Here is a 16,354-nt window from a genome sequence, read left to right on the forward strand (position 1 = left end):
TGCTCTCTATGACCATCACCACTCCCCCTCCAGCATAAAGCAAAGAGGTGAGAAGAGAAAATCTGCTTAAAATCTCACAACAAAAAAAACCTGGCACGAATTTCTCCCTCTACAGAATTCAGAGTGGAGAAAATGCCCAATCAGCACAGCAGGATGCTGAGGGTGACGGCGTCTGACCGTTTAACACTTGAGCTCTCTGCCATCATCTGCCAACAACACGCCGTCACATGGGCTGCAGCCGTGAGTGGCTCTCACCTGCAGCGAGGAGCTGACAAGCAATCACAATGACAGTTGTTCTAATGTATCAGAGGGAAAATCACTGACTCATCCTCAGGATCCAGTGCATTTGAGCAGACTTCTGCTGGTGGAATACTTTCTAATTTTAGATGAGAGGAAATGTTTCAAGCTGATGAAGCAGCAGGAGGTAGGAAAACAAGGGTGATATCGGTACATAAGGGCACACCCACTCTACAAGGCACTTAGAATAAGCCTCTTTTCTGTCTCTTCATATTTGAGCAGCTCCCGCATCCGGGCACCCGCCGCCCTCCTACAGGGAGCCGAAAAGAAAAAAGAGAAATGAGATTGGCGAACTTCAAAGCTTCCTCTCATTTTTCTGGTTAAATATGAGAAACCAGGAGAGTATTTCTCAGTGTGAGAGCCACTGGGAGTGGCAGCCTGAGGTACAGACTTAATGAGCCTGTCTGAATGTTTTAGAAGCCGACAAAAAAGGAGCTTCAGAGCATGCTCAGTATCAAATAAGTCTCCTGCACTCACTGGATGTTGGAAAAGTAAACATGCATGCTGCTACAGTATACACCCGGCTTATATACAGCTCAGATGATCCCTCACATCCTCCACACTGTTTACTACACATCTAAAACCTGAGCGATCACATTACCTCTCCCAATACGAGCCATCGACTGCCTCTGATAATTACAACAGCACCGAGACTGAGGCTCTGGGGAAAGAAGAAACCTGGTTTATATTTCAAGATGTGACTTCAGGACACAAAGCTGCATAAAGACAGGAGAAGCAAACAAATCTCTTTGTGCATAATGTACTGAATCGTTTCAGAATCAGGGGGTTAAAATTCTCACATCTCTACGAAGCACTTCAGAAATAATGGCGCTGCTATTTATAGTTAGTTTGTTCTAATGAATTGGAATTAAATCTCGTTTCGTGAAAAGTCAGTTGACAGGCCTGATGCAGGACTGCAGCAGTCAGCATTAGGCAGTAATAGGTACAAGCAGCCCAGGATAGGGTTTGTCCTTGGTAGTGTTACCTCAGTGCTGCCTGTGCTATATGTCCCATGAGAGGCAGCACGGGGAAAAAAAGAGCATCCTGCAGCACTTTACAAACCCCCCACCCCTCTACTCTCTCCACTCCTCAGCACTACTGTCAGCCTCCTCTCCTGGCTGCCTGTTTGGTCTCTAAGGATAAACTGCACCGTGCCTTGTGTCTGTTTTTACATCGTGCGATATAATACAGTAGAGCTGAAGTGCCTCGGTGTCATTCCTTCGTCTCCACATGGCCGTTTCCCCCCGCGCTCACATGAGGTTGTGAGAGATGTTGCTGTAGCTAAAGGGGTAAGCAGAGCATCTGTCAGCGAGGCAGCCTTCTGGACACTCTCCAGGAAAGAAAGATGTACTACACCCACCAGGCAAGCTAAATGAGGCATGATCAATGAGAATAATCTAGATACAGGGCTGCAGTCCCCCTTGCTAAAAAGCCACCCAACCCTCCCTGATGTGGGAGCGTAATAGATTGCACACACACCGCGAGAAGACGAGGTCCTCAGCTGGACGCCAGGGCAGATCAGGACCCAGAGGATGCTCGGTATTTCCTTTTTTGCGAAGCTTGCGAATTAGTAAAGTTCGGAGCACATGCACAGAGAAAACTCACATTTACACAGCACCGACACGTACATTCAGGTAACACCAACAACAAGCCAGATGCAGCATTTAAAAAAAGACAACTGTATTCTGAAGTCCTTGTAAAGGAAGTGCTGAAGCGATTGCTGAGAGCAGAGTTGAAACACACCCTTACCGGTACTTCTGTAAATCCGTAATCCTGTTGTCCACAACAGCCTAACCCATTCACCAAAGAGGCACTTTAGGGTTAAGGTTACACTGCCTGAATAACGTCCCTCAACCGCTCTCCCATCAGCACCAGGAGCTGCAGTCCTCTTCACACTGTTTCCACTGCAGCACTACTTGATCTCCCACACACACACACACACACACACACACACACACACACGTACACACACGCTCTCTCGTTCTCTCTGTGACTACCCCCACCTCTTTTTCTCTCTCAATCCCCTCCTCCTCTCCCTGTCTCCACTATTTCTGTCCCTTCCACTGAAAGGATCCCCCTCCCCTCCTTTCCATCCCCCTCTCCCTTCCCCTTCGCTCTCTCTTCCATCTTCCGTCCTGCACTCCGGCGCTCGACCGCTCGGCCCCGGCTGATTTGCGATGCTGCTCACAAGGCGCCGTATGCAGCAATCTGTGCCCCGGTCAAACACACGAGGGCAACCCAAAAGCATCCATATGCTCTTGTGTGCGACCGGCACCCACACCCTCCCTCTCGCAGCGCTGCCGCCCGGGGACTCCGCACAGCTCGGGTTTGTTCCTCAGCTCACAAGGCTGCAGAGTGGATGTAAATAAGTGAGAAGAAGAAAAAAAAAAAATGACACATTGTAGATGAGACCTCGAGATAATAGGACGAGCACAAGAGGGAGCATGTGTGCTTACCGCAGCATGGAGCCTGCTGCTGACTCTCTCTCTCCATCCCCTTTATCTGAATTACGTCTTTGCACTCGCATCACTGCCACTGTCATCAAGGAAGATTATAATACTCTGAGGAACGACGCAATTATTTGCATATTATATGGTGCATATACAGTATGTGTATAGGGTTTTACACACTGCTGTATATGAGCTCCTAGAGCTTAAAGGGATAGTTCACCCAAGAATGAAAAACATCAATTGACGTAAATGGTGAGCGATTGTTCAAACGAAAAAAAGGAATAACAGAAAAAATTGACTGAAAATACCTCCATAGTGCTCCATTGGTGTTGTATTGGATTTGGTTGCAATGCTGTTTACCCCTGAAACTCCAAAAGTGTTTTGTTGAGTCAAACACTTCACCCACCACCTCCATCGGCATAGTGGTGAGTAGATAATGAGTCAATTTTCATTTTTGGGTCAACTATCCCTTTAATAAAAAGGGTTTTGAGTATGATCCTATGATTAAAAATCATCAAAGATGCTTAACAGAATATAAAAATCATACTAAATACTCCTAAATGGTCAGCAATGGCCTAGGACCCCTTGGCTCACACTGCTGTTTCCCCCCCTTATTGCATATTACGGTGTAAATCTGCCTGGTTAATGACATTAGGTGACACACTCTTTCGTTTTTACACCAACGCTGAACCAGACAGCTTGGAGCCCTGCGGGTAAGACAGCGTGTCACGGAGAATTATCATCGTCCCCCTAAGTGAATCACTCTCCTTATTGGCCAGCAATGAGCTCTTGAACCAGAAATCAATAAAGTCTCAATCAGTAAAGATGGAGAGTGAGAAGGGGAGATGGGGAGAGGGAGGGAGAGAGAGAGAGAGAGAGAGAGAGAGAGAGAGAGAGAGAGAGAGAGAGAGAGTGAGCCGGGGGGGTCATTTCTAAACATACAAGTGAGGGGAGGAATTTAATTTGTTCCCCCATCTTTGCCTAAAAACATTTCTCAGCACAAGGTCCTGAGAGTCATGCTGACGCTGCTTTTGAATTAGAAGGGATTCCATAATCACAGCGAGGGGCAGTAACACTCACATGAAGAGAAATGACACAAGCACGGCATCGTACATCTACTTTTATCTTCACCTGGGGTTTGCAGGGCAGTTAAATGATGTATGGTGTTCTTCTGGATTTTCTTGTAATCTAACAAATCTCATGAAAAGACAGACACTGTGTTGATCCATCTCACGACATCAAGACTTCCCCAAACACAGTGTTTCCATAGTTTGAGACTGTGGACCCCCTCTGTGATGATGAGGTGTAATTCTCATTCTGACCTCATCCATCTTGTTTGTAAGAGTCCTGGCGTTGGCGAGGAACAGACTCTGGAGCTCTGGTCTGTACGGGTTAGCCTTTAGCCGATGGCGCGTAGCCCGGCTCGCTTCCCCCGCTTCTGTTTCCTCTCCCTCCGCCGCCTATTTTGTTTGGGATGGTCATGCCGGTGGTCTCTGGGCTACGTAAGATCTCCAGGGGATTAAAGAATTGTTGAAACTGAACCCCATGCCGGCAGGAAGGTAAACATATGCTTTTCCGGCCTGACTGGCGTAAATCGTTGGGGTCTGACTTCGCAGGTAATCCGATCTGATCACAGATATTGACAGTAGTTAATAGAAAAAGCCAATTACCTCCCTGATTGTCTCATTTTCTGTTGTAGGTCATAAAGAGGCAGTATTATTAAAATGAGACTGTTTCATAACCAGTTAAAAAACTCCTTGTAGGGGCTTTAAAACGGCAAAGTAGTTTAATTAAAACTGGGAGTTATGTAGATTGTAGATAATAAAAAATATAATTTAAGGGAGGGAGGAAGGAGGAAATAGCATTTTTGTTGGGGTGGGTGCAGGTTGAGTATTGTCAGCTGCAGGACAATGCGTGTGGGATTGAAAAATATACATTTGAATAAAACTGCAGTTTCCACGTTCATCCCAAAGAAGAACATGTAACAGAAGGTGCACCGGTGTAGCTCACTGACGTGTGACACAGAGGAACAAGCTCAGCAAAGGCTTTGGTTTTTATCAGGATCCATTCATTGTTGGATTCTGTCTTTTCACAGGATTCGTTGACATTCAGAGAAAATACAGAACATCACCTTGAACATCATCAAAGCCGCTTCCTGCAGCTGCCTCCATGTTGTTGTTTTTTTGTGTAGGGTGAAAATAAAATGGCAGCCCTCCACTGCAGTTTAACCTACATACACCGCATGTTTTTCAATTCCCCCTTCATCGACGTGTTATGACATTTAGGCCTCTCTATTGAATCTATGGGAGATAGTCTACCCTGTGTTCCTGTGTGCACCCGGCTCCACAGTGTGAGAGATATCTTACAGCCCAGTGCCCTGAGACACAGGAACTGATTCACTGCCTGCATGGGAACAGGATATTGATCCAACCAAGATTCATGGCATGCTGGGTAAACCCATGTTGAGCAACAGTAGCGCCCGTCCCGTGAGACGTGAGCCGCGGTGTGAAGGCCCTTGATGTACGCACTGCTGACTGATGCTGCACACACACACACACACAAACACACTCTTCATCAAGTTATCATCGGCGTAAATTCATTGAGTAAGAAGTAAGGAAAGAATAAACTCCATCAGACCTCACTTTGAACTAAACAGGCCAAGTCTCGGGAGAGATTCAGAGCATCTTAGAATACATATTTAATAAGGCGGGTGTGTCGTGGAAACAAACTGCATGGAGCTCACAGCCGCGTATTAAAGCCGCTCAGTCAATGACTACAGGAAGCCATTAGAATGCATTCCCTTACACAGCTTCTTCTGCTAAAATCACATGCGCCGCCATGTGTTCCTCTTTGCAATGATTAAAGTGACATAGCCGCCGTTAACAGCGACGACTTCTGAGACAGTAGTGATGTTCAGCAGAACCTCAGCAGGAAGAGAGGATAAAGAGGAGAGTAGGAGGGATGACGAAGAGAAAAAATACACACTGCAGTTCAGAAAACGTACACACAAACAGACGAAAGATACAAGACGTGTGCACAAACATAAAACAGCATCTAGTGTTTATTTTTTCTAATCAAGAGATTCCTGCGATGGCCTCAAACATGAAGCATGTAAAGCATGGCTGCTGCTCCACACATCTCTCCAGTGGCTGCTGCCGTCACGAACGTGTGGCAAACGCACAGTGCCGAGGGATTAGATCTGGGTCTATATCTGTCCAACGTGCTGCTGCAGATGTGAGGATGTGCAGCAGTGCAGGACTTTGGGTTTGTTGTCTCATTTTGTGTCGGAGTGAGAGGGAAAACCTCTCTGCTGCGACCGTGACTCCCAACTGCTGCAATCTGCTTCAAATTGTGTTGCTGCAACCGAAGATTGAAAAGATGCGGCCGGTGAAAATTCCAATTTAGAGTCAGCGGCAAATTTGTAGTTAAAAGTTCAGTTAGCCTCACGAGAAGCAAATCTAAAATTAATCATTTTAACATGGAGGAAGGCCACATTTTTAAAGAATCTATCTATATGGTTTATACAAATTTAAGTCAAATAAATTATATGAGAATTTGATTGGCGAATGGTCCCATATGATAACATTTGATGGTTCCCTTGTGTCAGAATTGGTTTTCAATAAATTGTAGAATAATTGGAATATGGTTTGTTGGAAGAGCTTCGGTTCTAAGATTCATTTTCATGTTTTGTAGAACAATTCATTAATCAAGCAAGAAAATAAGATAATGAATCGTGAAAATAATTCTAAAAAACTATTGTGTGTAAATACATTTCTCAATATTTATTTATTTAATTGTTTATCATTTTTAAGTACGCAAGTTTAACTCAGAATAGAGTGTTGTGTCAAATTATCTAAATAATAATAAAAAAATCCTTCTCTCATGACCATCAACTCTATATCTAACTGCACTCAAACTTTTTCCAGTAACAAACAATTGAGCAGATATAAGTAGATGTTTTCATATTGTGCATCAAAGTATCAGTTGGTGAAAGGTGTTACGCATAATAATGAACTTATCGCTAGATTCCATGTTTCCTCAAGACATTTTTCTACTGTTTTCTTTCCCTCTCACCACTTCTAGTGTCCCGTTCTGCCGTGTTCAGGAAAATAAAGTTCTAAAAACCCTTAAATCCCACTGTACTCTATCTACCCAGCAGCAGACAGAGGACAGACGATGTTAGCAGTCAGCCAGCGAACACAGAGGGGAAGAGATCAGGACAGAGCTGGAAGGAGAGTGAATATCAGGCCGGGTGGACAAAAATACATATACATAAGATTGGCTGACATGTTTGCAATATGAACTAATAATAACAATAATAAGTCCGTTTACAGGGAGTTTCTCAAACCTGAAAATCTGTTCATGTTGATTTAAAAAGGTCCAATAAGAACATCTTTGTTTTATAGTTCTTATTTATCATCTCGATGGGCCAGACTCTTTTATGGACTATTTTCTGTCTTCTTCATCCGTAGATATGAGCCTGAACCTTCATTTATTCTGCTGCTTTTTTCTATATATGCGTATATAGTTTATATATGTAAATCACTTTACATTTAGTAAAAGCTTCAACCTCCGACAGCGCTGCATATTCCAACGACTAATCGTGCACCACTCGTCCCTGGGGTTTGAATTTCCATTCAGTATGTATTGAGCTGATCAATGTTAATAACAGTGAGGGCTGACACAGGGCAGGGAGGGCTGAATAATGGCAGATGGCCGTATGAGTAGAGCCGGTACAGAAAGCAGCAGCCAGTAACCGTCCTTCCCAGGCGTGGCTGTTGTCCGCTGGGGTTTATTAGCTTTCTCCACCCCCCCCCCCCACCCCCCCACCCCCCCTCAAGGTACTGAAGCTTCCATCACTCATGGAAATGACTCTGATTAATCAGCTGAGTGCTGGAGTGTGGAGGGGCAGGCGGGAGACCGGCGCACAAAGAGCCGATCGTACAGTAAATCATGCTTGCTCACAGTGGGCTGCACCTTCGTCTTCACCACGCCTTCCCTGCTCCCTACACACTGCAGTGGGCTCCCTCCTCCCTGGCACATGCAAAGCTTTTCTAAGAACAGATGGGGGGAGCGGGGAAAACCCAGCGCACTATGCTTCATGCTGACATCTAGTGGAGTCCAAAACATGTGATTACACAAGTGCCCAGATCTGTTTGCTTCTACTGTACTGCTGCACTGGTTTTCATTTCATCACGTGCTCTGAAATAATTTGACGAGCAGTAAATAACAAATCAAATCTTTAAGAATGAACGTATCGGCTTTTCCTTTCAGGTCAATTAAGTGTCTTTAGCCTGCAGCTCATCAGAAAGATTATGGGACGGTCTGAGAGAGCATCCAGCCATGGACAGTGTGCCATCTGTGCCGTGCCATCAGTGGACAGTGAGGGAGCCGAGGCGAGCCGGATTCCTGAAACGACGAGGACTGGGTGATGTTTCTGAGAGGGGAGCAGCAGAGGACGGAGGCATGTAACATTGTGCAGTGATCTGTCTCCTTCTAAAAAGGAAGGTCGCTGCGATGACGCTGGACCGCTCTGATGAAGTGAAGAATATCCCCCTCCTCCTCCTCCTCCTCCTCCTCCTCCTCCCTCTCTCTCTCTCTCTGTCTCGCAGCCTTTAAGTTCACAGTTACGGCTCAGAGCCTCGAAAACATACTTACAGCCAAACTCTCGATCCTTGAACAGTGGCTGGAGGCAATCACAGTGAGAACGTCGTCAGTCTGTAATCCTGAAGGAGAGAAAGGGACATAACGTGAACTCAGAGAGGCCTTTTCACTCTTTCACTCTTTCACTCTTTCACTCTTTCACTCATCTGTATCTTAATCTCTTGGAGTTGTGTATCTTCATCACTGCTTCAATTAAAAAAACCAAGATGGAAAATTGATAAAATTTAAAGCTGATTTCAAACTTTGACTGAAGCTCAATCTGATTCGATTATGTTAAAGAGCGTTTGATTTGAAAGTTGTTAAACTGGTGCGTGCGTTTCATTCAAAGATAATCCACGGCTTTAAAATCAAACTCCACAAACATCTCGTGTGATTAGCATTTCCCCGAATTAAAACTATTAAAACGTGGATAAAAACAAAAAGGAAACTTTGTACAATTAAGATCTGTGTTACAGTGAAAATCTTTTCTAGCCAGGCGGAGGAATATTGATAGCTGTCTCCCTCTCACAATAACAAGCTGATATATGCCTGAAGCCAACTGCTTTGATCCGCAAGGCTGCAGGATGAATGAATTATGGCTGGCAGCCATCCAGTGCACACGATGGCCTCACCAGTTATTGAATTAATCATTGTCACTACCCGAGTGGCAGCCTCATGAGTGTCGCTTGGGAAAATAGGTGTGAATCAATATTCAATACCTGAGACAGATTTCTAAACCACCGCGGAAAAGAAACCAGAGTCAAGTGAGCTTTGAGTTCTAAAGATTAATTTATGAGCCATTTGTAAATAATTTAGTATATTGAGAGAAGTTTTCACCGATGGGAAAGAAAAACTAATTAACAGCAACACAGAATTTCAGAACAACAAAATCACCACAATAAAGATTTATAAAAGTCCTTTCATTAGCAAGGAGGTTATGTTTTCACCCCTGTCGGCTGGTTTGCTTGAGTTTCCTGCAGAATTACATCAAAACTATCGAGCAGATCTTCACGAAACTTGTTGGAAAGATGGGACATGGGCCAAGAAAGAACTAGTTTTTCATCACTTTCCTTAACATTGCAAGATAGGACACTTTATTTTCATTTTCACAGTTTTTCCAGGGAATATTTCATCTCGATTGAAAAAAATCTGGCACATTTAGAAAACTGATATCTGCGAGTGTGCTCAATTTGGTGCAGCTTGATTGAATTTAAGCAGAATGGAACTGGGTGTCCTTCTACTTTACTTACTAATTTATAAGAAAACCAAACCAGTCAGGCTTAGCTATGATATATATTAGTGCTGGGCTGTATGACTTTAAATCAATATCACAATTCCTCCTTCCTCCTTTACCTTTCCGACGTCAAAACTAAGGGGCGGCTGAGTAATTGGTCAGATGTGTAGAAGTAAGAAAGTTCAGCAAAATCTCCTGATGTGGTTTTTTTTACTTCTGGGCAGAGCTAGGATCGATTCCCTGTGTGCTTCCAATCTTTGTGCTAAACTAAAGTAACAGTCTGCTTTGCTGTGGATTGATATTTAGAGTAAAGACATCAGAGTCTTCTCATCCAACACTGTTTCCCCAAATGTCAACCTGTTCCTTTAAGGTACAACGATCAGATCTCCGTCACTTCCTACCAACGTAAAACATTTCCAGGAACAATCTGCCGATGACTGAATTAAAGGACTTTTTACGATCAGTCAAATTCAATCCATGCTCTCCGACGGACCTTTGAGAATATTCTATGTGTGGCCTAATTTCCTCCTCCTATTTTGGCAAAACAATCAATTTCATGACTCACTGGACTTAATTGCTTTATTGTAATTGTATCATGAGCGACATCCACAGGGAGAGATAACCAACTTCAATTTCTGCACTTCAGTGAAGGAATACAATTGTCACAATTTAAATCTGCCGTCACCAGAACAGCCTTTCTTGAGTTGATTTTCCGTTTCTATAGCTTTTTTAAATCAGTAACACCCCAGGGTCAATGCAGCTTGCTGGCACCGTAACATTTATGCCAAGAACAAACATCGTTAAAGCACTTTGAGGAATCATTGTCTATATTTCTAGACAACACAATGGCAGAGGAAAAATCTCCACACCGCAGAATAATTTCATGGTTCACCGAGGAGAATAGACTGAGGAACCCTGTCTGTCCCTGCACAGTGAAATACCTGCAGTCCTCATAGAGACACCATGAAAGTGTCAAAGTGAGTTGTTTGCAGCGAGCTGAGGGGTCGCGGTGACAGGGAGGAGAGGAGCTCCAGCACTGCTTCACGATGCAGCGCTCCCCACAGTGTGCATTTCTTTGTTTCAGATAGAAAAGGTCAAACGACAAGGACGGGAAAGAAACACACTCAATCAACCCTGATGTGCGACCTCAAACCCTAATGGGAAAGATCGTGTCTGCTCACATAATCTCAAAGCAGAACTAAATGTTATTCCATGAGGACAAACACAAGGTCAAATCTCAATCCAAAAGAAAAATCTTCAAAGATCATAAATGGGCGAGCTGACAGCGGCGACAGGCCCTGATTTGCAGATTCTCAGATACAATCACGTTAAAGGGGAATTGCCTCTTGGGGAACATAATTGGATCTTTCTCACACCTATTTATGTCCCCGAGGGACCAAACAGTGCACAAGGAAAAAATGAAAGAGGATTTAATGAAGACTCTGTTCTTTGATTTCCATTACAAGTCAGCATCGGTGAACCGTGCTGCCGGTGGAGTCAAATCAAAATGAACACTGATGAGCTGAAATCACCTAAGGTCAGGTTGAAGGTGTTACTGCAGGTGGAAGAATTCTTTTCACATTTCGAATATTTTTCACAGTAAAGGCAATATTAAACAAGAATGTCACTAAGCAGAGCTCATTCTGCTGCCGAGGCAAACCGGCCTCTTACGAAACCACATTGACATTCATTAAATCCTGGGTTTTATTTGGATCGGCAACAAAATGCACACACTCGGAAATATTAGTCCCCTGAACAGGTTTTTTCATTGAGATCCATGAAGTTGAAAAACGCAATGTTTTCGTAATGTTAAAGAAAGTGAAGAAAGTTTCAACCCCCTGATCCAGATTTAAACCAAAATTTATTGGGTTATTTCCGGACCCATATCTCATCCTTCCACCAGGTTTTGTGGTTATACGTCCAGTAGTTTTTACGTAATCTAGTTAACGAACAAACAAAAACACAACCTGGGGTAATAAGGTTTTAGTTACACTACAGAAATCCTATAAAAACACTGCAACAGTTAACCAGCATCACAGGCCTGAACCCTAAATGTGTGGGAGCCAAGAGAGCGTAATGGGCACAGATCCATCAAAATGGTGGAGAGGTTGATTATGGCGGTGAACAGTTATATTCAGCTAGCACAGCGCATTAGCATGTCTCACCATAGACAATGCCCTCCCTACTGAATCGGCCACGACAGACAATGCTCTGGTGACCTTACTCGACCTTTGGTTGTGTCCTGAGCAACAAAATCTCGGCAGCACTGTGTGTCAGACACGTCCAGCATCGATCTAACACGTACATGTTCAGTCATTGATGGGCCTGTTTCAAGCCGGCATCAGCTACCTTACAAAATCCATCTAACGTGTTTTCCAGCATTTTAAGTGAAATGAAAATTCTGCAGCACTGTTCCATCCGTCTGTTTTTATTGACTCTCTACTTGACTGTGAGTTTGTCTCATTGATTCGACGAGAGACTTGAAGTGAAGCTTTCCTCTAATGTTCCCGAACTGTTTCGAAAGAAAATCACACTGCTGTCCGGGAGAAAGACCATTCTCTGATTTGTGTTGCCTCTTATTCCCCCAACGATCTCTGTTTGATGAAGGGCAACGTGTAGTCCACACAAAAGTCACTCGGCACCAAACTACAGTCATTTCATTCTTTAACAAAATTACTGTGCAGCTTCTCAGACAGCAGTTGAATTGGCAAAACCCCAGAGGATTCCATGTTTTCTCTTCCTCTCCTCCTCTCTCTCTCGTTCTCTGTCTGTGTCTGTCTCCAAGACACGTGGCTCTCCACGACTGTTGCTCCCACTCAGACAGGGAGGGGGGGATTCGTGTGGGGCAGAGGGAGCCTACAGGAGACTTTTGGGAGCTCTCAGCTGCCCTCCGCTCTCTGGAGCGTGGCGTATGAACACTGGAAGATGTGCATGTGTGAGCGAGGAGCTTTCCACGCAGGAGGAATCTGGCCCAAATTTAATCCCTCTATTGTGAGGATGGAGGGTTAGAGGAAGAAAAAAAAAAGGGCCGTGCCTGCTGAAATCCCACTGGCAGTGCTGCAATGCAGGGGTTTAACGTGGAGCCAGAAGGAAGGCGAACACGCTAAAGAACTGACGACACACAACTCACACGTTCTACACAAACACACCCACAGATGAACGAATGCATGCATGCACACACCCACAAAAGCCTGATTGATCTGAGATGGCTGCATAAAGAGGGTTTGACAGGCGGGGGGGTGACTTCAACGTCATAAAACGCTGTGAAAGCTTGTGAATAAATGTTATTTATATGAGCAAACTAAACAAGCTGATTTTATGTTACTTCTCTTTCCCCCAACAAGCTGGGTCATAACACAGCGAGGTAGATTTAGAGATTTATAAAGAGGCTCCTCTCAAAGCTCAGCTATGTGTAATATCTCAGTGCTCAGGTAGGTGAGGGCTTAACAAAGTGCCTCACAGTACAGTTCTGCCCTTCGCACACATTCATTGAGTTCGCACGCCCGTACGCACACACACGGCACAGTTTGGGGTTCAAGGACTTCATATTTCCATAGGAGCTGGGGATTGAACCACAGATCTTCCAATTTGTGGACGACCCGCATATTTCATAGCATATGAATGAGAACATATTTATGTCCTTCAAATGACATTCAGATGAGTCTGTGTGCAAAGTTTTCTTCAGTGAGCGCATCACACCATTTGTCTGAGTTAAAAAATGGAGGTGCAGAACGCCATGGGCTTTTACTATTATTCCACACAGCTTCTCAGAGTGTGAGAGGAGAAGAGCATGATGGGTAGTTGCTTACATGACAGATTGCTGACTGCGGGAGTCTTTTACAGTCAGCAGAACCAGGCAACCGATGACATTTTGGCCCTGCTCCGATACAGAGAGAGGAACAGTCGTCGTTGCCCATCAAACAGCATCATTTGATTCTGGAACAAACTGGAAGTCACCAGTCGTGTACGGTGATTCCATGAATACTTTATTATTCTAGGAATTAGTGAGAAACGGATATTTAACTACTTTCTTATTGCCTTATCCTGAAATCTTCTGGAGGGGTTGGGCATGACTCAAGGAAGAACACATTACATTATGCAGGATAAATGGGTGGAGAGTGTTTGTCATGACAGGGCGTTAGCAGACGTGCTAGGTGTGATTAGCTTTCATTTGAACAACTCAGAAAAGCCATGAATACTTCAGTTTTTAGAGTTAGCTACTAACAACAACATTAAAAACCTGTTTCCTGGTACCAACCATGAAGCAAGTGTCTTTCCCAGTTTCACACTGATGCAGTCATCATTTTCTCGTCCAGAGGCCACATTGTTTGAACAGCAAATGCACTCTCATACAAGCTCCCATGGGCGTATTGGTCTTATAATGAGGTCCATTGTTGGGGCATTGAATGTGCTTTTGACCAACAGAAACCTGACGTCAGTGGCACAGTGTTTCCCAGAGGATTTTAAGGGAGGACTGTACGACTTCATAGTTCAGGTGAACACCATATACACACACACACACACACACACACACACACACACACACACACACACACACACACACACACACACACACACACACACACACACACACACACACACAGATGATCTCAAGCAAAGCAAAATCGTTTCCTCTGCAGAGAATCATTCTCTCTCACTAGCTGGTAAATCCACTCTTATAATGGAAGTCCAGCAGGGTTCAATGTCCTGCTTGGCAGCAGTTAAGACGTATTGGCCCATCAGCCTCACGACACAGCATAAACACCAGCAAGAAAGATTTGGTTTTTTGCACAATGTTTTTCTTCACAGCTTTTTGGGGGAAAACGATGATCTTTGCTCACTTATTGGAGGCAAATGCCATATTTCACAAAGCTACTGTCCATAAATCCTGGTGCGGAGCGGCCACTCTCGCCGGCTACCTGCTGCACTGGGAAACGAGACCTGTGTTTATGTGCAGAAATGAGGTAATTCATCATCGAGTCGCGCAGAAATGGTCAACGGCGGAGACGAAACAGCGCAGCGTTCCATATTAATTGCTTCCCTCCTCGCCTGCCCGGTGAGTGAAATATAACACTGCAAACCACACTAGACAGAAGGAGAGATTAAAACCATTAAGGAAATGATGAAATGGATCAATTTACTTTATTCTTTTGAGCATTAACATTGGTTACAATTCAAAGATATGTCGACACATGTAACTGTACGATGCGTTGTCTGAGGTTATTTCCCTAATGCAGGTGATTAGTGGGCCATTATGGATGAGGACAATCTGTGTGCGGGGACGAATGTAAAAGCGAATAGACGGACACAAAAGTCTCCTCAGACCTCAGTGTCTCTGAATTACATTCTCCCTGAGAGGAGTGTGGTGCAGGGAGAACAACAAATTCCCCAGGGGACCAACAAACTCTTAGAAATGTCAAATAGGTTTCGGTAATGTGCTCTGAAAGCAGCGTTTTCTCTTTTGGACAGGGCCTCTCAACATAATAAACCATATTACCCAGCAAGGTCTGTCTGTGGCTGGAGGAACAATCAGTGGCACATTTCTGCTCAAACCCAACACAACAATTCATCTCCGTGTTACACATCCGGATACGTTTTATGATTCTTACTTCCGAGAAGGTAGAGATTTAAAAGTGCAGTTTTGTTATGAAACGGCAGACGTTATAAACCCGTCGGAGGAGCGTGGATGTTCTTCTTTTTGCTCCCAGTAATGACGTCAACGGTGCCACAGGACAAACGATAGATGAGCTGCAACTGTAACTCCATTACAGCTACAGGCCCAAATCTTAAAAACCACTGTGTCATTAGTCGATGCAGTAAAACTGGTCATGTTGTAATCATGGTGTTGTGCTTAAATCTGTGTCAGTTGCTGCTTATAGCAACAAAACAGATGCTATTTTGTAAAGATGATATCTTTTATACTGTAATAACATTTAAACCATCCAATAAACAGAATAAACAGTAAAGTCAATGAAAAACAGACCAATCTGTCCTGTGTGACAACAAACAATACATCTACAAGGAACGACTCCCTGTGCACACAGCTGAGCGATGATATGCTGAATTTAAGTGCAAATATTAGGGCTTTAATGGTGCTTAATGACGACACGACGATCTCTCATTTAAAGCCTTTAAAGGTGCCTCCCTTTAATCTGCAGCTCCTCCGTGGGTGAGGAATGCTGCTGCTCCGACAGCTGATAACGTTCTCGCCCTCCTCTGACGACTTATCCGGAAGTAGTGTTACATCTTAAAATGAATGCCATTACCTTTCGGCACATCTCTGGTGTATTCACGAAGTCACCGTCTCGAGCTGAGGAAGATTTGACCTAAGAACATTGCGATATTTAACTGAGATCATCTGTAAAGCAGACGGAGAGTTTTCTTTCAATTAAGCACTCATTAAAAACTAAATTAGGTAGTGACCTTTGAAACATAGCAGCACAGGGAAGAGGAGCGAAAGGTAGACATGCACTTGAACACGCCCATCTGATTAAAACGAGAACTCTCAATGGTGTGTTTCTCCTATATTATTTATTCTATTAAAAGCAACGTCCACACAAACTTAATTATAGCAGCATCAGAGTTTTCTCACAGATATAATTTTGTCCCCAGCTGTTTTCTGCAGAGGTGTTTACACAATATTGCTCTTTTGAAGAGCGCATGCTCCTTTTTCAGGCTGCACAGATGTCTCGTGGTTATCAAACCAAAAGAGATGCTCTCGGCTGAAAGA

General features: G+C 44.0%; 1 protein-coding gene across 4 annotated transcripts in view; it reads right to left on the minus strand.

Moving 5' to 3' along the window:
* LOC117764416 (synaptotagmin-2-like) overlaps window positions 1-16,354 on the minus strand; it is a 53,351-nt gene that overhangs the window by 21,294 nt on the left and 15,703 nt on the right. For 3 of the 4 annotated variants that reach the window (XM_034590176.1, XM_034590174.1, XM_034590173.1), the window contains exon 3: window positions 8,406-8,473. The gene's annotated coding sequence lies outside the window, so the exon portion shown is untranslated. Of the gene's footprint in view, window positions 1-2,046; window positions 2,274-8,405; window positions 8,474-16,354 lie in introns of those variants that run through there. The other variant, XM_034590175.1, reaches the window with a different exon arrangement.

Source organism: Hippoglossus hippoglossus, chromosome 7, assembly GCF_009819705.1.
Source record: "Hippoglossus hippoglossus isolate fHipHip1 chromosome 7, fHipHip1.pri, whole genome shotgun sequence".
NCBI classification, from domain to species: Eukaryota; Metazoa; Chordata; class Actinopteri; order Pleuronectiformes; family Pleuronectidae; genus Hippoglossus; species Hippoglossus hippoglossus.